The sequence below is a fragment of the Prionailurus bengalensis genome, chromosome C2 (genome assembly GCF_016509475.1).
Source record: "Prionailurus bengalensis isolate Pbe53 chromosome C2, Fcat_Pben_1.1_paternal_pri, whole genome shotgun sequence".
NCBI classification, from domain to species: Eukaryota; Metazoa; Chordata; class Mammalia; order Carnivora; family Felidae; genus Prionailurus; species Prionailurus bengalensis.
The window spans coordinates 32380787-32404030 of NC_057350.1; the positions used below are offsets into that span (position 1 = coordinate 32380787).

Genomic DNA, 23244 nt, shown 5'->3' on the forward strand with positions numbered 1-23244 from the left:
TTTTGGAGGAGGCGGTGGAATTAGGGATGGGTCCTTGAGGACCTTGAGGAGGTAAATCACTTCACTTACAGAGCCTGTTTCCCCACCCACAGATATTAGGATAAAATATGGACTGCTTCACAAATTTGTGTATCATCCTTACTTACAGGACAAGCTAATGTCTGTATTGTTCCAATTTTAGTATAGTGCTACCAAAGAGAGCACTTTCTAATCTCTTTAAGTATCTGTCTTATAACACTTGTGACTATGAATGGAGTACGATACTATAATAACTGGGGCTACAATTTCCAAGCTTCATAAATAATGTAGTTTCCAGGAGTTACTGTCTAGCTTATTCAGAGCCTGAATAGACATTACTTGTTGGGTTCAGGTATTCTCTCATTGGAAAAAAGAAAAAGAAAAGAGACAGATGTACAAATAAGAGTTTATTTATATCCATCTTCTTTGAACTAGTCAGAACAAGAAATCCTCCACTGAGAACTTTACTATATACCTCAAGTAGAATGACTTCAGCATTAGCAGACCAGCTAAGAAATCTAAAATTGAAAACGTTCACCTTGAGTTCTAAGGCTGCATCATAAAATTTTCATATCTTAATCAATGATGATAGTATCAATAGAGCTAGAATTTCTCTTATACATGGCTATAAAAGTAAATCTGAAATATTCTGTACCAATAAGATATTACCTCTTAGAAAAACAATAAGTATTTCTAAAGTAAGCAAAGATTAAGCTAAATTACACAAATTTATGCTACTTATTTTGCCTTGGTGCCATATCAATATAAGTATAGTTTGTTGAAGGTGGTAAATTAAGTTGTTTTATATCTAGAAATATGATTAACTTTATAAAATCTGAATTTCCATCATCATTCTTCAGCCACAATAAAGAGAAAAGAAAGCATATTTAAGAAAGACTGTTAAAACTCCAGTCTGAAGAAGTCCTTAGTCATCTTGAACCTTTAAACAGGCCTTTGGCATAAACTCAGATCATATCCCAGTAAGATAATTTCTCTGGGGACATATCGTTCACTCAGCTTTGAAGGATTCCACTTAGACAGATTCATCTGGCCTATTAACAATTCTAATTCAAAGAATCCAAAGAAGAAAGCAAGCAAAAAGGAAATAACTGTTTTTTTTTCTCAACCCCAACTCTCAGCTTCCATTCAAAAAATATCTTCCTTCTTTTTATTCTTCCCTATGTGAGTTCTTATTCATGTTGTTGAAGATCAGAGCTACTACACAACAGAGCCTAAATTGTTCTGTGATTGTTATATTTTTTTAGGTACACACCACAGGTCTATGCCAGCAGCCCCATGGGCATTCAACACACATTAACTGATGGTAATACTTGAAAATAAGTTAAATATTAAGAATTCATGTTGTGAGCACCAAAGTCTGTTGGTAGGAGATTTTGAATCAACTCTGCAAAGAACACATATATGTGGTAAACCGTCTATGGAAAAATTGTAAAACAATTCTAATTTATTCCTTCTTCTACGATATAAGGTTAAATTATGTTAATGACATTTACATCTATAAATGGAAAAGAAATCAGTGAAAACCCCATTTTGCAAAGAGAAATAGGTAAATATTTTGGAATGCCTATGGTCCATAGAAGAGTCAGAGTATTAAAAGTGATGAGAGAAAAGTGTGAAAACCAATGATGAAAGAATGGCTTGGGAAAGTTATTACCTAGAAAAAGTTCTAGCATGGAAAATACAGTAACTTGCTGGTTATTAAACATGGTTCAATTGAGAGAACTAAAAATAGCTATAAATTTTAGAGAACCATTTGAGGCTTTTAACACTTGAAGATAAACCACTATCCCTTATTTGGCAATTTGTATGTTTTGTTTCATGTAAATGTGCAGCAATCTTTCTTTACTCAGTGTCTGCTTACTCTTCAGGGTATAAAAAAAATCACCAGGTAGGGCAGCCAAAAGAAATAAAGCATCAGCTCAATTAGATCCTGGCTTTCCTTCTTGAACTTTACAAGTTCAGACTGTTGACTGTTCATTTGTCTTCTCAGCTGCCTTGTAAGGAGCCAGAAAATATACCTATGAAGTTGAGGACAATGTACCTATATATACAACCTTCATACTTTTAGGAAACCTCATGCAGAAAAGAAATCTCATGGACCCTGAGCCTATCACCGTAAAACATTCAGATATGAAAACAGAAAGTACCTGGCAATTGTCCTAATTTGGTGTATGTCTAATTCTCCACCACGATGTTTCTGTAACCAATTTACTGATCATTTTTTATGCTTCTTTCTGGAGCAGAGGAACATTACAACATTGACATGATCTTTCATATACTTACAAATACTTTACCAATTTTAGTGAAAAAGTCAATGATACATTGACAACATGTTATCTCTGCAACTGTCAAATCAAAGTAAATTAGGACTACTCCCTCTGATACAAATTTTATGTCATTCAATACTATCAATCTGTGTTTGATTTTCTCAAGGCTTATTGTATCTGACCCTCAGGAGATCATGGTCACCTGAGCTTCAAGCAGCCCCAAGTGCGTCCTCAGAAGTGATGCTTCCAGAGATCCTCTGAGCAGGGGAATTCACACATTTTCTAGGTCAGATAATCCAAGACCAGACTGAAATACTGGGACTTTCACATCACTGAAGCTTATTAGCCAGAGATGAGTAACTCCCAGATTTTAAGTTGAAGAATTACATGCTGAATCTGATAACATAAAACAACAAGATTAAGTATAAATTAAGTAGAATCAAAGTAAATGACCCTAACAGAAAGCTGAACACATCACAAGAAGGGTCTCATCAATACAAGAGAAAGGGAAGCAGTATGTGTTCACAATGCAAGCCAACTAAAGCTTTACTGCTTCCCAGCCATTTACTTAGTGGATTGTCTAGTCAATATCCAGGCTTTAAAAGATTACCTATGTCATGTCAGAAGATCCCACATATTGATCTCTCCTGGACATACCAGTCATGTTCTTTTAAGGGGTCATATTAGGAATGGTTTCTTGACTCAAAGTCACTTTATCTGTTTTTTTTTTCAAGTTTGTATTTAAATTCCAGTTAGTCAACATACAGTGTAATATTAGTTTCAGGTGTAGAAGTCAGTGCTTCATCACATGCAACACCCAGTGCTCATCACAAGTGCCCTTCTTAATGCCCATCACTCATTTAGCCCATCCCCCCCCTCCAGCAACACTCAGTTTGTTCCCTGTATTTAAGAGTCTCTTATGGTTTGCCTCACTCTCTGTTTTTATCTTATTGTTTCCTTCCCTTCCCCTATGTTCATCTGTTTTGTTTCTTTAATTACACAGGAGTGACAGAAATCACTTAATGTATCACAACAAATTGAGGAAGATATAGGTTAAGTTTCTTAAGCCTTATTAAAAAAATAATAAAGACAGAAAGAACACTGATCAACCATCAATTTACCTCCTTTTAGCCCATCTCAAGTTTTAATTGGGAAGCATATTTTTAAGTATACTAATTTAATGATAGCTCGGTTTGTCAATAATGTATAAATATCAAAGCCATAGCTTAATCCTAAATGCAAAATGTACAGATACTGAACCACTGACTGCAGCTGAAGAAAAATGTATGATTTTCATGTGTGAAAAGGATTTGCATGTACAACATTAACATTTTACTGGTTCTTGTCTGTAACTACAGATTAGGAAAACAGATAGAAAAATACAAACTGAAAACTGTACATTTTAGTACCTACTGCCACATTCAGTTATTTTTTTCAACTTTTTTTTTTTTTTTTTTTTTTTTGTTTTTTTTTTGGGGGGGACAGAGAGAGACAGAGCATGAACGGGGGAGGGGCAGAGAGAGAGGGAGACACAGAATCGGAAACAGGCTCCAGGCTCTGAGCCATCAGCCCAGAGCCTGATGCGGGGCTCGAACTCACGGACCGCGAGATCGTGACCTGGCTGAAGTCGGACGCTTAACCGACTGCACCACCCAGGCGCCCCATCAGTTATTTTACCAAGGGAAGTAAATGTATATTATGCTTTGGTCTTATTTTGTGGGAAGGTAATTGTCTCAAATATAAAATGAATTTGTCTTAAGTTTCACATCAGTGTGAGAAGAAATATAGCATAAGGATCACGAGCATGATGGTTATTTAAACCACCTGGGCCTTGATTTCATCTAAAAAGTAAGGGTAATAACAATACATACTTCACTGAGTTTTTGTGAGGATTAAGTAAATTAATAAATATAAACAGTGTTTGGCACAGAGCACACACTCACAAGTAGTGGTTATTATTACAGTTAACACAGCCTTCCACCTCAACTTCTTCTTCAAATTAAAAAAAAAATAACATCGTAGCTTATATTCTATAAGAAGGTTTTAATAAGAGCCAATTTATCCCACTAAGTTAAATATAAAACAGAAATAAGTTATGTTTGCTTGAATATTAAAATTCAATATTCTTCTTCCTTTGGGTCTGTTCAGAATTTCAGCGGCGATATTCCACACACATAAACACAATTTCCATTGCTAAGTACTCTCTCTATGGTGCTTAAAAAGCTTCCAAACAGCCAGGAATGTACTTAAGCCGTTTGATTAGCCCCTTATGTCAGATAAATGAACAGTTTTTGTAAACATTAAGTGAAATACGAGTCATTTGAAAGGAGAGATTCTCTGTAGTACAATAAATGTCCCAAAAGGAATGTCTCTGAAATAATAGGATTTTGTTCTCAAAATAAGTCCACCTTGGAAAAAGTCAGAATTTGGGGGACATTAGTATAAAAAGAAGAGGGTTATGAGTGGCAGGATACAAATGGGTGTGTTTGCATACATCATTTGTAACAGTTCACTTGCACAAAAACACACTTAAACAGGGAGCAAAATCTGGCACAGTTAAATTTGCCAAACAACTATCAGATAAAGGGAAGATACAGCACAGATGAAAAACACAGAAATGATCTCTAGCCATCCAATGAATTAAACACATAAAAGACAAACTAGGTTTCCACACAATTATAGGCATGTAAGGCTAGTCAACGGAATGAATGCTGTGAGAATACGATCCAAAACTAAGGCTAACGTTGTCTTTCAGAAATAAAAACCAAAAAAATTATCCCTTACAGAAACAGTTCTCCCACTCCCACATCCCACATCCCCAAGCAGAAATGTCTGGGAAAACATAAAAAAAAAAAAAAAAAAAAGAAGAAGAAGAAGAAGAATGTGCATTCCTTTAAGATTTTATATTTTTTATTTCTTTATTTTTTTCATTTTACATATGTGTGTGTGTGTAAGTATATATAATGTCTATTTATTTTGAGAGAGAGAGCATGCATGGGTAGGTGCATGAATGGGAGAGGAGCAGAGAGAGAATCCCAAACAGGCTCTGCACTATCAGCCTGATGTGGGGCTTGACCCACAAACCAAGAGACCACGACCTAAGCCAAAGTTGGATGCTTAACTGACTGAGCCACCCAGGTGCCCCTAAGACTTTAGTTAAGTAATCTCTCCACCTGACATGGGGCTCGAGCTCACAACCCAGAGATCAAGAGCCACACTCCTCCAACTGAGCCAGCCAAGCACCGGAGGAATGCCCCTTCTGAAAGCAGGCTTATCATCCCTGCCAAATATGATCATGGCCGACATTCACTCACTAATTTCCCGGCTAAAAAACTAAAAAAAAAAAAAAAAAAAAGTCAATAAAAAATACACAAAGTCTCATGAAAAAGCATAATTTTAAAGAAAGTTTCATAGACATGGTCATCATAGTGAATTAAACTTAAAACCTTCTCCCTTTCCTCTCTTCCTCTCCTCCATTTTTATAGAACCACAGCCTGACTTTCTTCCAGATACTAAGATTGTACAGTTCTGCAAAAGCATAAGAAATATCAGAAGTTCTAATGATATCATTGATTAGCTAGTAAAGATAACCCCCTCTTATCTGTACAATGCCTATCTCTGACTGGTCCAAATTACTTTCCAATAGTTAGCCAATTATGCAATTATTACATAAGATAGCAAATTGCATTGCTTATTTATAGATAAGCAAATGAAGTCACAGAGGTTAGGAGGTATTATCAGGTCCTTAGGAAAGTCCCAGAAAATCAATTCCAAGCATTAAACTAGCATAACATCCATTCACCAAACATTCCAGAGACTTGCTTAGGCATTGTTCTAGATCAGCAGTGATAAAGAATGACAAGCTCCTGGTCCTCATGCAGCAGACACAGCAAGAAGGGAAATCAATGGTAAACAAATGTATATCATTAATCACATGATCCCAACCCTATCTTGTTTTTTGTATGTTTGTCATTTATTGCTAAAATGACAAAGGGCCGGATTAAGATCCATGCACATAGCATGGTAGGTTACCATTGGACAAATTCCAGGTTCTTGAGCTGAATGGGAAAACAACCTTTGACAGACATGTGTAACTCTACTCTACAGTAGCCCCCCACCTTTGTACCAAATCAAAAGGCTTTTAAGGGGAGAAAAGATAATGGGATTGGGAAGAGAGGAATAAGATAGTACTCTTTGTTCCAGAAGAAACTAATCTTTCAAGCTATCATTTCCACTCATCAACTCAAGTTGCCTATGAAATATGTCCCTCTAGGTCCTGGGCCTCTTCACCTACATGAGCATCAGGAACTCAACAGCTTTCACTGTGAACTGATTGCCGAAGGTCCTCAGATATGTGAATGACAGAAATAGTTGCATGAAGTAGAGACGTGACCTGTATTCGGTGGATTTAGTGACTTATATTTTCAAATGTGTATTTTCATATTGGTAAATAGTTTCATTTACAACATCTACATGTTATATATTTAATATTATAGGCATATGGCCTGAACTTCAGGGGGACAGGGAGCTGGGGGAATGAAGTGATTCTAAATGTAATCAATTCTGTTACTGAGCCAAAAAAAAAAAATTACACATTATAAAATATATTACTTGATAAACTGAGGAAATGGTGCTTTTGAATAATAAAACAGTGAGTGATTATAAAGACATGTATACTCAAGTTTTCTAATACACTTAGCATCTCAAAATGTGACATAGTTACATCTAAACTTGAATCTGTAAAATAATTTCAAATTAAATATTAATCAAAGGTACAATTCTACGAAATCAATTTCATGCATTGCCATCTTAAAGGATGAAGGCAAACTGAGGTATAAATTATTTATAAGAAAAAAATAACCCACAATAACATTGAGCTAATTATCACAGTAACTGTAGCATTTCAGGGCAAGAATAGAGGAAGAGAATTTCTTTGTTCATATTTTTCCTAGCCAAAATTTCATGAATAAATCATATGCTTCAACCCTATTTTTAAGAATCTAAAGAAGATTTGAATCTGACATTTTTAAAAACATTAAAAAGGAGCTTTAACTGAATCCATAGCAGCATGTAAAAATATTTCCTCAGTTTGTATGCGTGTGAATTTGAATGTGTGTGTATACTTTCTGACTTCAATAAAAATCTCTTTAAAATTGGAACCATGTCAGTGCAGCCACTATGGAAAACAGTATGGAGGTTCCTCAAAAAAACAGAACTACTATAAGATCCAGAATTTCTACTTCTGGGTATTTATGAAGGAAATGAAATCACTACCTCACAAAGATAACAGCACTTCCCTGGCCAAGGTAATGGAAACAACCTAGGACTGAACAAATAAAATAAATATGGGGTATGTTTGTGTAAGGGTATATGTGTGTGTGTTTGTATGTGTGTATATATACATGCACACGATGGAATATTATTCAGCCATAAAAAGAAAGGGAATCCTATGGGGCGCCTGGGTGGCTCAGTCAGTTAAGCGTCCGAGTTCGGCTCAGGTCATGATCTTATGGTTCGTGGGTTCGAGCCCCGCGTCGGGCTCTGTGCTGACAGCCCGGAGCCTGAAGCCTGCTTCTGATTCTGTGTCTCCCTCTCTCTCTGCTCCTCCCCTGCTCATGTTCTGTCTCTCTCTGTCTCTCAAAAATAAATAAATGTTGAAAAAAAAGTATATCCTGTCAGATGCAACAACATGGACAGATCTTGAGGGCGTTATGTTAAGTGAAATAAATGAGGCAAAGAAAGACAAACCAAACTCCTAGAAACAGAGTACAGACTAAAGAGTACTAGAGGTGGGTGTGAGATGAGGGCAGAGGGGTGGGGCAAATAGATGAAGGTGATCAAAAATGACCAACTTCCAGTTAAAAGATAAGTAAGTCCTAGGGACTATAGGTACCAATACTGTGTTGCATATCTGAAAGTTGCCAAGGGAGATCTCAAAAGTAGATCTTTTTTCTCATCACAAGAAAAAACTTATGATTATACGTGGTGAAAAATGTGAAACTTACTGTGGTAATCATTTTGCAATATACACATGTATCAAATCATTATGTTGTATACCTGAAAGTAATACAATTTTATATGTCAATTGTATCACAATAAAATTAATTAAATTGCAACCGTTTCATTTAAATTAACAACTCTTTGCCCCTCCCCCCTCTTAGTAGCAATGCTATAGCTTAGACAATGGTTATCAGCATAACTGAGTCAGTCAAAAGAAGTAGTTACCAATGTAAAGGACTGTGTTCTTCTAAGGTCTAGGCTTTATGTCTTACTTACTTTAAACAAAAAAAGAGTGTTCTAAAATTTTAAAATATTTAACATGGTTGTTTTATACTTACATGAAAAATATTTATATATATAAATATAAATTTATATTTATAGATATAAATTTATATTTATATTTACATGAAAAATACTTATATTTTTTAAGCTAATTTACCTTGAGAGAAAGAGAGAGAGCAGGGGAGGGGCAGAGTGAGAGGGAGAGAGAGCAAGAGAGAGGGAGAGAGAGAGAGAGTCCCAAGAAGGCTTTACACCATCAACGCAGAGCCCGATGTGGGGATCGAACCCACAAACCAGAAGATGATCACCTGAGCCGAAACCAAGAGCCGACCGCTTAACCAAATGAGCCACCCAGGGATCCCCAAAATGTTTATGCTTTTAAATATTCATACTAACGTGAGCAATGTTTTATTCTGTTAATTTTTATATCTAACACCATAAGAGAAAAATCTAAATTCTAAAGTTTTTGGAAGGATTCTCTGTGGTTATGCCTCACAATCGATGTTCAAGCAGTGTATATTAGATTAGTAATGCAAACATTGGTATAAAATTTTAAACTATACATTTAAGTGTTTAAATCTAAATCTAAATGTTAATGAATAGTTTGTTCCAATGTGGGGGGGGGGGTGATACTTACTTCTCTTGATATATGTTCATACATATTTCTTTTCCAGTATCCGTGCAAGTATCCACTGTTTAGTTTAAATTCTAAAACTTAATTTCATTCTATTTAAGGTATAATAAATTCCATGGTCTGAGTTAATGATCAGAATATGGTATTAAATAAATGAATGTTATACTTGAAACTCTTTTCAGAAAAATTAGCTGAGATATAGTCACAGATTTAACTTGCCACTGGAGTTGATTCTAGAAAAAAAAAAATTCTACATAGAAGGAAAAAAAAAGGTGAGGCATAAAACACACCAGGCTAAAAATGATAGATAATGTATGCGGTCTCTCATTTCTACTGGGGAAACAAAATGCCAAATTGCACATTAGCACCTTCAAATATAAAGAGACCTTTTTTTTTTTTCCATTATTGTTGGTTGGTGGGGATCATTATACAGAACTGTTTACTGACAGAGATTTAGTAATAACACTCCCTTTGTGACCTATACTAGGTACAAGTTACAGTGTTTAGAATTAAGTGCAAGGGACGTTTGGGTGGCTCAGTTGGTTAAGTGTCCCACTCCTGATATCAGCTCAGATAGTGATCTCACATTTCGTGGGATTAAGCCCCCAGTTGTGCTCAGTGCTGACAGAGTGGAGCTTACTTGGGATTCTCTCTCTCTCTCCCCCTCCGCTTTTCCTCCTTTCCTGCTTGCAGGTGTGTGTACTCTCTCTCAAAATAAATAAATAAACTTTAAAAAAAGGAATTAAGTGGTAAATACAATCTAATTACAATACAGGAGTTACATAATATGATAAAGGAATACAGGGTGATATGGGTAAGGTTAAACTTGATGTGACAGTGGGAGGGGTAGGATGTGCAGAAAAGGAGGCTAAGAGTAAAGGATGGGTCTTCTGAACTCTGAAATAATAAATATTTTTTTCCAGACCAAAGAGATAGGGGTAGGAGACCATGAATTTTAGGCCACCAATGCCAGGATCACACAGACCCTTGCAAATCATTTTCAAGGGTTTAGATTTTAGGGGCATTGGAGAATCTCTGAGTGAACAATCAAGAGGGACAGATCAGATTTTTACTTGCAAAATAGTATTACAGTTATGTAGTTGAAAAATAATGGTGACACAAATTAGAATAGTGAGAGGAATGAAGGTAAGTGGAAAAATCCTACAGCTATTCAAGATAAATCATCAGCAAGACTTGAGGATCAACTGATAGGAACAGATGGAAAGAAAGGAAGAAAGAATTAATCTCAAGTTTCTAGTCTGGAGAGCCAAATGGATGGTGGTATCCCTTTCAGAGCTAGGAAAAACTAGAGGAAAGGCAGGAATGGAAAGGAAGATGGTTAAGTCTCATATTGGACATTTCAGCTGGAGATACTACCAGGATCTCCAAATGGAGCTAACGGTGGAAGTCAAGGCTAGAGACAAGAGAACAGGGAGTGAAACAGGACAATAGTTCTAGAAGAATCCAAAGAGGTAGGTGTGGTCATCCAAGGCAAACCACAGAGCAAAAAGAGAAGAATAAACACTCCAGGAATTTGAACATTTCAGCTATAAGCCAAGACTAGTCTAGATATAAATAAGAAGAAAGTCAATAGCAGGTAGATGGTGGACCTTGCTAGTTGGCTAGTGAACATCCATTTTTCTGTTCTTCCTTTTAGCAAAATACCAAATGTTGTTTGGGGAAGAAATGAGCTAGTTAAAAATATTTCTCCTTACTAAAAAGAAAACTGCAGGCTCAATGTGGAGTCACTTCCCCAGGACAGCAAACCAAGACTTAATTGTAGTTTCAACCTCTCCAGGAAGGGAATTCTGCTCAACACCAATGAGGTAATCTGTCACAGGGGCCCTCTCCATTCCCCAAAGGAAGATGAGGTCATGTGTATGATAAGACCCCCTGCCCTTCCCCTGATGGAAGGTGACCTTGCCTGAAACAATCCTTTCTTTTCTTTTGCTAATAACGACTGGCCCTACCCTCCTTCCTATAAAAACCTTTCATTTGTTGATGTACTCCTGGGAGCATCTTTCTACTTGCTACAGGGATGCTGCCTGATTCATGAATCACTTAATAAAGTATAACTCCCTTGAATTTTGTTTTTGAACACCATACATCTTTGAAACTAAAGGTGGTCATGTGACATAGGTCTAGCCAATGAAATGTAATAGACTTCTACTGGGTGAAGATTTCCAGAAATTTACTGTCTTGATAAAAAAAAAAAAGCAGGGGTAGGGGGACGGGGATAGCTGCTGATTTTTTACACTCCTCCTTCTAGTACAGCACAGAAAGGTGATACTGAGAGGTACAGCCATCAGCTTGTAACCACAAGGAAGAAAGCCACATACTAAGGCTGGCAGAGCAGAAAAATAAAAGGAAGCTGGATTCTTGATGGCTTCTTGGAGCTGCCATACTTCTGTGGTACAGCCTTCCTCCAGAATCAATTTTAAACCCGTCTGGTAAATTGCCTGACTTTAGTTACATGCAGTAGAATGTAATCCTGACCTAGCTGGGTGCCACGAAATTCTGGGAAAGCGAACGTTTCACAAAGGAGGTCAATTGTGTCAAATGCTTGCAAGAGGTAAATTATATCCATTATACAAAGCAAAGTTTAGAAAGCTGAGGTCAAGACTATTAACAGTAACAGGATATTAGTGAGAGAAAAGGGTAAGGCCACACACACTGCTGAGCACCTCTTTGCAAAGTTTTGGTAAAGCACCATATTTGAATTGTTTGGAATATTGAATGGTCCCCTGTTATAGCCTTCAACATAGTGATGTAGGAGAAGAAAACATCCCTGGAAGAAGGAAAAAAAAAAAGAAATAGAATAGTATATCATAATCTTACTCTTTTGCTCTTGAAACAAAGAAACCACGTAAATAACCACAAACCTGAACCTGAGATATTCAGATACTTTTGAAAATGTACGTCCACCCACAAAATACCAAACACTAGTTTTCATCCAAAATGCATTCTGAGAAAACAAATTGTTTTCTGAAAAAAAAATTGGCATTCCATATAAATGTGGGAATTGTAGTAACTTAGATCTCCTACTCATGTTTCTTAGGATTCATCAATATTTTAAACACTCAAAAGTCTTATAGAAAAGAGATATGTTTAGAAATTTGTTTAAAGACTTATTTTACAAATTATTTTTTGACAGCTTACAGAAATGCTTCACTGGAACACATTTTGAGAAAGGCCACAATGAAATATTTCAATGCTGGCCATGCCAATGACAATAATTCTATAAGCCCTCAAAAATATATTCATCATAAAAGACATACCATGCACTGATATATGAAGACTATCTATCATTTCACAAATATTTATATGGATTTTAAGTACACTTATGTATGAGAGGATTGACTCTGGGAACAAAAAAACTCACCTGAATGTAAGTGTATGTGGCATTAGTTTGTCAGCCTTTACTTATCTGCAATGAAGACAAACATTCTTTGGAACCATAGTAATGCGCCTAACACAGTAAATGGCACGTAATACAACACTACCATTTATATAATGCTTGTCAACCAGGCACAGTTCTAAGCCCCTTGTATATATCAACTTATTTAATCCTCCTCAAACCTCTCTAAGGTAAGTAGAAGTAACGTCCCCTTTTTTTACAGGTGAGAAAACTGAAACATAAAGAGCTTAAGTAAATTCACCAAGGTCATAAATGAACATTTACTGCATTTGTGGAGAACAAAATTAAGGAATTAGTTGTAGCTAATTCTATACAAATTATATATGTGCAAATCTATACAAAATATACATGTGTATACATATATACAAAATATCCATATACAAATTCTATTTGTAACTATAAAGAATGTTCACAATGTACTCTATGGATAAAAACCTTTATACAGAGTTAAGGGAACCCATTATATTCAAATAACACAAACTCCTCTTGGAATGGAACATAAGAAATATATGGTTATTCACCTGGGGTTGATGATTAAAATTTGAGAGAGGCTTAAAGAATTATAAACCAACATAGCTCAGAAGGAACAGAGACTTAAGTGGTACCAGGGGAAAGAAGGAAGGAAGGAAGGAAGGAAGGAAGGAAGGAAGGAAGGAAGGAAGGAAAGAAGGAAGGAAGGAAGGAAAAGAAAGAAAGAAAGAAAGAAAGAAAGAAAGAAAGAAAGAAAGAAAGAAAGAAAGAAAGAAAGAAAGAAGAAAAAAAGAAAGAAAAATATTACAGAGTATGACCACAGAATTCAAGTTTTTAGTTTTTGGTGATTTAGGCAAAAGATGAAAGGAAAGGAATTAAAGGCACCTGTCAACATGCTCTCACTCCACCAGCCACAAAAATATTTCTCCTCTCCTTTGGAATTTTGGCTCATTGCTACTTTCTTTCCTGAGGTAGTCCCAAAGGAAAATATGCTATAATCATATTTTCCAAGAATTCCCTTAAGCAAGATTCAACAAGGTTACGACCTGTCATACACTTTCATTTTAGAACTAAGGGAAGTCACCTGAGTAAGATATGACAAGTGCCGAGTTATGTGATCAAAATGCTCTCGGTGTCCTTCTCCATCAAACACAGACTCCTAATCCATTTTCTGGTGTCTGACAGAGATAAGAATCTGATAAAATGGTAACTTAATGTGACTCAATCTAGATAAAGTACAGTATCCTGTGGTAAAGAGATATAGGGTGATAGAGATTGAGAAAGAGTATAAATCCTTAGGGGGAAGGGATGTCCTTTCCCATTTTGTTTGAAGTATCTGGCTTTTCTTCTAAGTTTTACTCCATTATTTACTGGATAAGATTAAAAAATGTCCCCATTCAGGCATCCTAAATAAGTTGGTCATAAACTTTTATTCCTCTTGACAAGTGTAAAATGTCACAGGCACTATTAAAACTTCAATTTAGACCTTAGGTTAAATATGACTTAAAATGTTACTAAAGCTACAATTTCCACTCTAGAAATACTAAGAGACTGAGATTAAAACAGTTTTATTATACTTAGAAACCTAAATTAAACAACAGATATAATTTATCAAAAATTAGGCCCCACTTAATGACTATCTTCAAACATATGAGCTGCTACATTAAAAAAAAATGGCTTTTCTGTTATCAGTTAGCATGTAAAATGAAAGAGATTTCTACGGAATAGGATTTAAGTAAATTAAAGTAATAACTTTGTGTTAACATATGCTGATGCATGTAAGGGGTACTGATGATGGAGGGTAGATAATCTTTAGCTCTGAACCTCTTTTAATACAACAAATGATCTTTAGACAATTTAAAAGTCAGAGGAACAGATTAAATGACTTCCAAATGACCCTTCCAGCATCATTCTATTCTTATTAATAAATTCCAGTTTTTCCATAGTTTTAATTCTAGAAAATGTGAAGTATAAAAATTATATACACACATGGCATTTCACTTTTGGATTAAGTAAATACGACCTTCCTTTGAACTTGCTTCAAAACACCTAAGATACAAGTTCATGCATTACTTTTCTTGGTAAACAATGCTATGGATACAGATAAAGCTTTGAGTGTCCTATTCTCTGCTTAATATCCCACTGTCTGTAATTATTTGTACATAGCCAACAATTTTCTTTTCCTTCTGCATCCAAGCAAATGTATTTTTCTACTGTTCCAAGTTTAATCCTTACCATAACCACACCCCCACCCCAGCCCCCAGCACATACTCTCTCTCTACCTTTCTTCTGCTTACCTCTCTCTCTTTCCCCTTGTCTGTCTTATTCCCTATCCTCCTACTTACTCTCCCCTCTTCCTTCTCCCCTGCTCTGTCTCCTGGAGTCTCTCCTCCTGTTATTCTGGATGTGTTTCCTTCAGTGTACCTCCTGTGCTTTTCTTTCTGTGTGTTTCCTTCTCTCTAATTCTGCCCCTGACTTGCTAGTCTCCTATACATCCTTTTCCACTCTCCCCTGCCCTCTCTCCTGGTTCAGAAATTCAGTGTAATTCACCAAAAATCATGTTCTACCTGCTTCTCTTAAAAACAAAACAAAACAAAACAAAACAAAACAAAACAAAACACTGGATTTACATTCCAAAAGGTTTTTTTTGTTGTTGTTTTGGTTCCAGGGGATGAACAGGGGTCTATGAACTCTAGTTTTGTTTTGTTTTGTTTTTTTTTCAACGTTTATTTATTTTTGGGACAGAGAGAGACAAAGCATGAACGGGGGAGGGGCAGAGAGAGAGGGAGACACAGAATCGGAAACAGGCTCCAGGCTCTGAGCCATCAGCCCAGAGCCCGACGCGGGGCTCGAACTCACTGATCGCGAGATCGTGACCTGGCTGAAGTCGGACGCTTAACCGACTGCGCCACCCAGGCGCCCCAGCATGAACTCTAGTTTAGCGCAATGTAGAAGAGTGCTTCTCAAATTTGAATTTGCAAAAGCCACACTGTAATACTGTTAAAATACAGGGTCTGATTCAGTTGGTATGCAATGGGGCCCATCATTCATCACCTCTTACTTGCTTCCAGGTAATGCCAATGCTGCTGGTTCCTAACCACATTATGACTAGAAGCCTCTAGTTGCTGCCTGGAGAAGACCCAATCCTTCCATACCTGAGTTTGCTTCTCCCACATAGCTAGACACAACATTACTATCTATATGGGTTTTTTCCCTTTCTTTCCTTCTTTCTTTCTTTCTTTCTTTCTTTCTTTCTTTCTTTCTTTCTTTTTTTCGAGTTTATTTATTTATTTTGAGAGAGACAGCATGAGAGCAGGGGAGGGGCAGAGAGAGAGGGAGAGAACCCTAAGCAGGTTCAGCACGGGTCAGTGTGCAGAGCCCAAAGTGGGGTTCAAACTCATGAAGCAGTGAGATCATGACCTGAGCCAAAATCAAGAGTCAGACCCTTAATTGACTGAGTCACCCAGGCGCCCCAGGTTTCTTCTCTTGCCTACTTAACTGTAGTGTCCAGATTTCCACTTGGTTTTTACATGTTAATTTTAACTAAGCTTTTTTTTAAAAAAATATTTCATTAACCACAGACTAAAGCCTGAGACTGTAATAAGAAATTCAAAACATTGCTATGCTGTAACATCCCTTTGATTTCTCATCAAATCTGCTTCATTAAAGATAAATAAATCTACTGGATTATGATTACAGTTTTACATATAGTATACAGACTACTGGCAAAGTACAAGAATACAAATAATTCTCTTTTACAGAATACTTAATTTTGTGTATTTTTCTCCCTATCCAGAAAGAAACAGAGAAAGTAAAGATAGTTAGGTCTTATTTTGCAATTGTAGAATTTCTCATGGTAACTTCAGAAAAACCCTTCTGGTTTCCTGAATTTCCTGAGCTAAATTTCCTGAGCAATGTTATCCCCAGAAGAGCTACTTAAATATCCCAGAACCTTGAAAGAAAGAAAAACTCCCAGGGAAATAGTACCTGATGATTGCATTCTAGGTACTGTGCTTTCACAGGAGAATTGGAGATCATGTGGACTGCTTGAGTTTACAAAGAAATTGTGCGGAGAATAAGTGAAAAGCATAGATTAGAGTGTTCCTTAAAGCGGCATTATGACACTTTATCATGTTCATCATGCATGTAATAAAATGTTGCTGAATTACACGTTAGATAACTTCACTTGCAATGTGCCAAGAATGGTGCTAGGCACTTGGGCACCCACCTCCAAAGGAAGTGATGCTTGACATGACTGTAAGATAGTGACCAGTGACACAGGAAGGTAAACCTATTTCAGGCTGAGAAAATACAATTTGGGGGATTGTGATGGGCTGCAGCATACCGAATTAGTATTAGGATAACAACATAATCCAAATTCTCAATCCCATCTGCATGGTCATAGACTTGACCTTGACTTTGCCATCTCCAATAACTGTATCTCATGCAAAATTTCAGCTTCTCTGATCTCACCCTTCAGAATTAAGCCAAGTCTTCAATCTTCAAATCTAATCCTTGCTTTTCTCTGCATCTCCATGGCTACCAGATCCTTCACTGACATCGTCTTCTGCTTGGACTATCGCAGGAGCTTCCTAATTGGTCTTCCCCCATCATTGTGCAACTCATTCTCTATGCATATAGCACTCAAGTATCACACAAGAGACATTTTTTAAGCGTAAATTAGATCATGTCACCTCCACCATTGCCCAAAAACCTTCTGTGGCTCTCACTGCACTGAACATATAATACAACATTATTAACCTGGTTACAGGACCCTGTATGATCTAGATCCCACCTAGCTCCTAGCTGTCTCCCTTACTCATATGCCATACTACCCATCTTTCATTTTCTCAACTATGCCCAAGTCTATCATTTCTCATGGCTTTTTGGATGTACTGTTCTTTCTATCCAAAATGATTTTTCTTTTGCTCTGTGTCTTGGTAACATCTACTTGTATTTCATTTCTCAGCTTGACCCCAATTCTTCTTGGCACCTGTCACAATTTTAACAGTAAAATTATTTGTATGCTAGTTGCTTATTTACTGTCCTCCTCCCGTCTCCCCATTATACTATAATTTCCATAAAGGTAGAAACCATTTCCTTTTTGTTCACCACTGAATAATTATAACTAAGCAGAAAGCCAAGACAGACTTATTTTGGAAAAAAAGAAAAAAACACATTTTTGGGGGTACCTGGCTGGCTCAGTGGGTTAAGCATCATGCTCTCGATTTCCACTCAGGTCATGATCTCATGGTTTGTGCATTTGAGCCCTATATCGGGCCCCATGCTGACAGTGTTGTGCCTGCTTAGGATTCTCTCTCTCTCTCTCTCTCTCTCTCTCTCTCTCTCTGCCCCTCCCCCACTCCCACATGAACTTACACAGGGCACACTCTCTCAAAATGAATAAATAAACTTAAAGAAAAAACACCATTTTTTGGATAAACTATATTTTGGTATTCACATATTTATTTAATTTCTGTTTAAAAACATTTTTAATGCCCACTTTGGGTAACAAAGAAACAGAGAACTTTTATGCCCCCCCCAAAACATGCAATAATAATTTATTCTAGCCGGACACAAAAAATTTTTAATTGATAATTAATGACAGTTTAAGATAACTTATATTGTATTAATTAAAATTAAGCATACTAAAAAGGTTTAGGTATGTTTTGTTAAATTTGTCACTAGTTTTAAAATACATACAAATGATTCTCAAATTGGTCTGTGTATGTGGGAAAGACTTCTAGCATTTAAGTCTTAAGTAAATTAGGATGATTAAAAGGAGGAATGATATGATAACATTGGAGAGGTAACCAGATCTAGCTTGTTCTTTTAATATTTTTTACAGACAGAACTCTTGATAGGAGGAGACACTGCCAAGAATTTCTCATAAATAACTAAATACTGAATTGATTTTCTGGGAGCCTCAAGGGGCTTTTATATCTAAGTATCAACTAGTGTTGAAAAAATCATCTTAGTACTTTTCAGCACGTATGAACGCAATCAAGTTTTTGAGAAAATAAAAGCAGTGGCTTATGAGACTGGTAACGGTATATGTAACCCCTAACCCCATGATTACTGGATTGAATCTTGTCCAGGATGGTGTATCTAGTAATATTCAGCAGAAGAAAGCTCTCTGGTCAGATCCAACCTAGAGAGCTAACTTTTCCAATTCGTCTTTATTACACAGATATGCGTTCCAACATATCCAATGCCTTTTTTGGCTACCAAAGACCAAATATTAGTAAATAGGAAACAGTTTTTCCCAGAGAATATATAGGGACCTTAGGATATCTAAAAGGATACCTCCCCAACGTTCAACAGTAGCTAACTGTCAGTAATGATATTACAAGAACACGTATGTATTTTTTAAAGTGTTCTGTAATAAAAAATGAAACACAAGTTTCCAAAGTTTTGTAAAAATGATCTCTGTAAGCTTATTACTTCTGACGGTAATTTGCATTTGATGGTTCATGGAGGTGGAGACCTCAGCATGGGACTGGTGTCCTTGCACAGGGTAAAGAGACCAGAGCTTTCTCTCTACCATGTGAGAAACTGAGAAAAGAACTCTCACCAGAACCTGACCATGCTGGCACCGGATCTCCACCTCCCAGCCTCCAGAACTGTGAGAAACAAATGTGTGTTGCACAAGCCACTCAGTACGTGGCGTTCTTGTTATAGCAGCACAAGCTTAGACAGGCAACAACAAAAGAATATATTCTGATTGATAGTAAACACTCAAGTCTTTAAGTAAACATAAAAATGTCACAGAATTTAGCAATACTGCCTCTTTATTTAAGTGAATAAATATATACGTTAGGAAATACATGAATGTTATCCCAACTGTAAAAGTTGTAAAAGTGAATTTTTCCATTTGTCGCTGCAACAAAAATGATTTTGGTCAACACTATTGAATGTCCTGCATTAGCACTGAGGATTCAAAGGTAAGGGTCAATCTCTCATACCATGGATTTCAACTCAAGGTGGAATTTAATATATTCAACACATTTCATACTCAACCAGAAATTAATTTAAGACAATTCCTGAAGCATTGTACTTACATTTTAGTATGTTAACACACATTTTTATTTTATTTTATTTATTTTATTTTATTTTATTTGAGAGAGAGTGTGTGAGCAAGGAAGAAGGGGAGAGGAAGTGAGAAAAAGAGAGAGAGAGAGAGAGAGAGAGAGAGAGAGAGAGAGAGAGGAATTCTAAGCAGGCTCCATTCTAAGCACAGAGCCTGATGCAAGGCTCAATCCCATGACCCTGGTATCAAGACCTGAGCCAAAACAGAGAGTCAGGCATTCAACCAACTGAGCCACCAAGGTGCCCCAACACATATGTCATTAAATTTAAAATGAAGTGAGTTCATTTTTCAGAAGCATCCAGATCCCCTTTATATAAAAAGAATCTAGGTAACTGACAATAATGAGGTAAAGAGAAAAAAAGGTAATGAAAATAATAGCACCAACAATTACATTTACGGTTTATAATTTATGTTTTCTAATTATGTGACAGTCCCTGTGCTATACTTTATATGCATAATTTCATTTAATCATGAATCAATTCTGGAACAAAGAATCAGTTCATTTCAGAATATAAGTGGACCAGAAAGTAAAAGATTACAAACTCATGAAACTAAATGACTCTTTAGCATTCTTTCTTTGAAGAATGAAAACAAAAATAAGATACAAAAAAGGTTTTAGAATGTGGTGAAACACCTGAAAATGGCAAGTTAAAAAAATAAAACCAATTAAGTAGAGGAAACAAAGATTTTTTTTGTTTTGTTTTTATTTATTGATTTTGAAAGAGAGAGTGCACGGGGATGAGAAGTGAGAGGAGGAGAGACTCCTGAGTAGGCCCCACCCTGTCAGCATGGAGCCCAATGTGGGGCTCAAACCCACGAAACCAAGATCATGACCTGAGACGAAATCAAGAGTCGGACGGTTAACTGACTAAGCCACCCAGGCACCCCAATTAAAGATGCAGTATAGAGCAAATTCAGCTTCAAAGATAAAAGTCTATCAGGGAACAATGTGTATGTGTGTGTGTGTGTGTGTGTGTGTGTGTGTGTGTGTGTGCGCGCGTGCCCACGCGCGTATATAAATTGTATAAATAATTCCAGTGTTTGACCATAATAGAGGTCATATTGTGTGTGTGTGCACACACACAATCAATATTTTAAAATATAATGGCATATTCTACTTCTACCTTCTCATCTGAACCATTTCACCTCTAGGAGTAATCCTTCCATCTTCCAAGGTCCAGAGTTTGGAATACATTCTATTGTACCTAGGTAAACACATGACTACTTAGCATGCATGGTCAATTCAGTTGTCATTTTACCCAAAGGAGGAAAATTGGAGAAGTCAAAATCTAAATCATTTTAAGCAGTACCATTTAATAATAATAAAAACAAAAGATGATGATATATTGAAAGTCATGGGAAAATATTACCTCAAGATATAAACATTCACCTCAAATTAATTACTATTAAAATGTACCCCAGTTAATAAAATCTGGGAAGACTTAATCTTTGATTAATTGGACAAAATGATTTTTTTTTTTCAGGAAAGATAGTTCCCTGGTTTTGCTGCTAAGACAGCGAGCAGATGTCTGCCTGGTCTGAAGGGAATTTCTTTTCCTCAAGAGAAAACAGCTTAAATAGGAGACAAATAGCCATATGCTGGCCGTGCACTGCTTGGCAGATGACGTAGAGGGCCACGTTCTACGATGGAAAGCATGAGGGTCAAGGTTCAAATTAATTTTCCTTAAAATTCAATGCAATTACCCAAGATCAAATTACTTATGAAATATAAGTTGTGTCTAAGAATTGGGCTATCAATTTGTGCCAGGCATAGAATGGAGTTCTAAATTTAGTGAGTGATAATGGTGGGTATTGAAGAATGGGCCCATAAAATATTTTCCTAAACAGTTAGTAGACTCTTGAATAGAGCTAATACAAGGCAAGCAAGAAAATGCTGCTTGCAAGCCCCTTTTAGAAAACCTCGTTTGAAACTGAATTTGATAAAGTTTTCAGAAATCTTACAAACAGCAAGCATCAATATCTCCTTAATTTTCCAACTTAATGTCTCCATCATGATATATCATTCTCGGTTTGCAAAGAAATGTAAGAATTAAAAACTAAATTAAAAAAAATACAACTGTGAATAAAAAATTATTTTCCTGTACAGAGATAAACTTCCAAAAGTTTCAGGAAACTTTAGGTGTAAGGACCATCATACATTTCTTACCATACGAATTTTTAGAATATTAATTGTGTGAGGTGACTTTTTAATTGCATTGAAAGTGATTTTTCAAGGAGAAGGAAGGAATACAGCTTTTACTACATGGCAAGGATAGGAACCAAAAGTCTGGCCAATGCTTTTCACTGGGTCTAACCAGATTATAATTGGCTTGTAAATTAAGAAAATAAAAATAAACGATCCTATTAAATAATAAATGCAATCCTTTTGGGGCATTATGTAAATGTCAATAAATATTAAAAACACAAAAGACACAATTGTTATCTTTCTTTACAGAAATGAAGATTTTAAATGGCATTCAATATCTTTTTTTTTTTCAAAGTTTGAGAGATTGACAATTGTTAGGAACCAAGAAATCCAGTTGTTGTTACAGCTGTAAAACTTGGTTTAAAGGCAAACGAAACACAAAAAATAAATGTTTTTAAAAGCATTACCAACAACTGTGCTGTGAAACCTGTGTTGCCCACAGACACTTTTGTTAATGCTATTACTTTGGGCTACAGGATCACTAAGAAATTAGATACAATCTTTGCCTTCCTGTGTCTTTGTCTTTCGGAAAAATAAGAATAGTTATTGAACTTCTGGTACCAAAACTAGGAAAATAAAAAAAAAAAGTAGTAATATTCTCCAAGAAAATATAAAACCAAAGTAAAACTGTACCTTACAGATTTAATCTACAAGCAATATGACCTATGGTTCCCCAGACCTCCCCTCCTCCAACCAACCCCCTACCCCTATACAACCTGGTTTATGTAACATACAAAAGCCTACCTTCCATTTTAGGATGCAAACATATTTTAGAATGGTGAATTAGCAGTAACCATCGCCTAAAATAAATAACTGAAATATATGTGAACTAAGTTACTACACATCTATTTGTAGTGCACTAAAGCCTGAGTTTACAAAATAAGTTCCCAAATTTTTTAAATACACAAAATCTATTTTAACTCAGAGCACTTAATTTTTCCCCATGTAACTTATGTAACCAAATAATACAATTTATCCAAATAAAAATATGCTTTTAATTAATGCAATTAAACAAGTATAAAAACTGTTGATAGCAAACACTACTCAAACTTTTTTCAGGGTTTAGAATAATTATTACCACTAATAAAAATCTTTGCTATCAAACTGTCTTTATTAATATCCAAATATATTTGCTAAATATACACTATCTATACATTCTGGCTTTATACATAAATGGATTGTTACTGAGTATGATCTTAAAGCACTGTTTAAAGTACTTTAAATTTTACTCAGTAAATTATAATATTCTTTTTTCTCTGGAGCTTGAAACATTTTGGTATATCACACTAAAATTTGTGACTTATGCATTCAGGGACTATGTATATGAATATTTTACTG

General features: G+C 36.0%; 1 protein-coding gene and 1 non-coding gene across 10 annotated transcripts in view; both read right to left on the reverse strand.

Moving 5' to 3' along the window:
- The window catches only part of ROBO1 (roundabout guidance receptor 1), a 1145602-nt gene that overhangs the window by 307057 nt on the left and 815301 nt on the right, over nucleotides 1-23244 (reverse strand). The window lies entirely within an intron of this gene.
- On the reverse strand, nucleotides 102-203 carry LOC122492476. Its single transcript, XR_006299661.1, has one exon. It is a non-coding gene; the product is annotated as a U6 spliceosomal RNA (small nuclear RNA).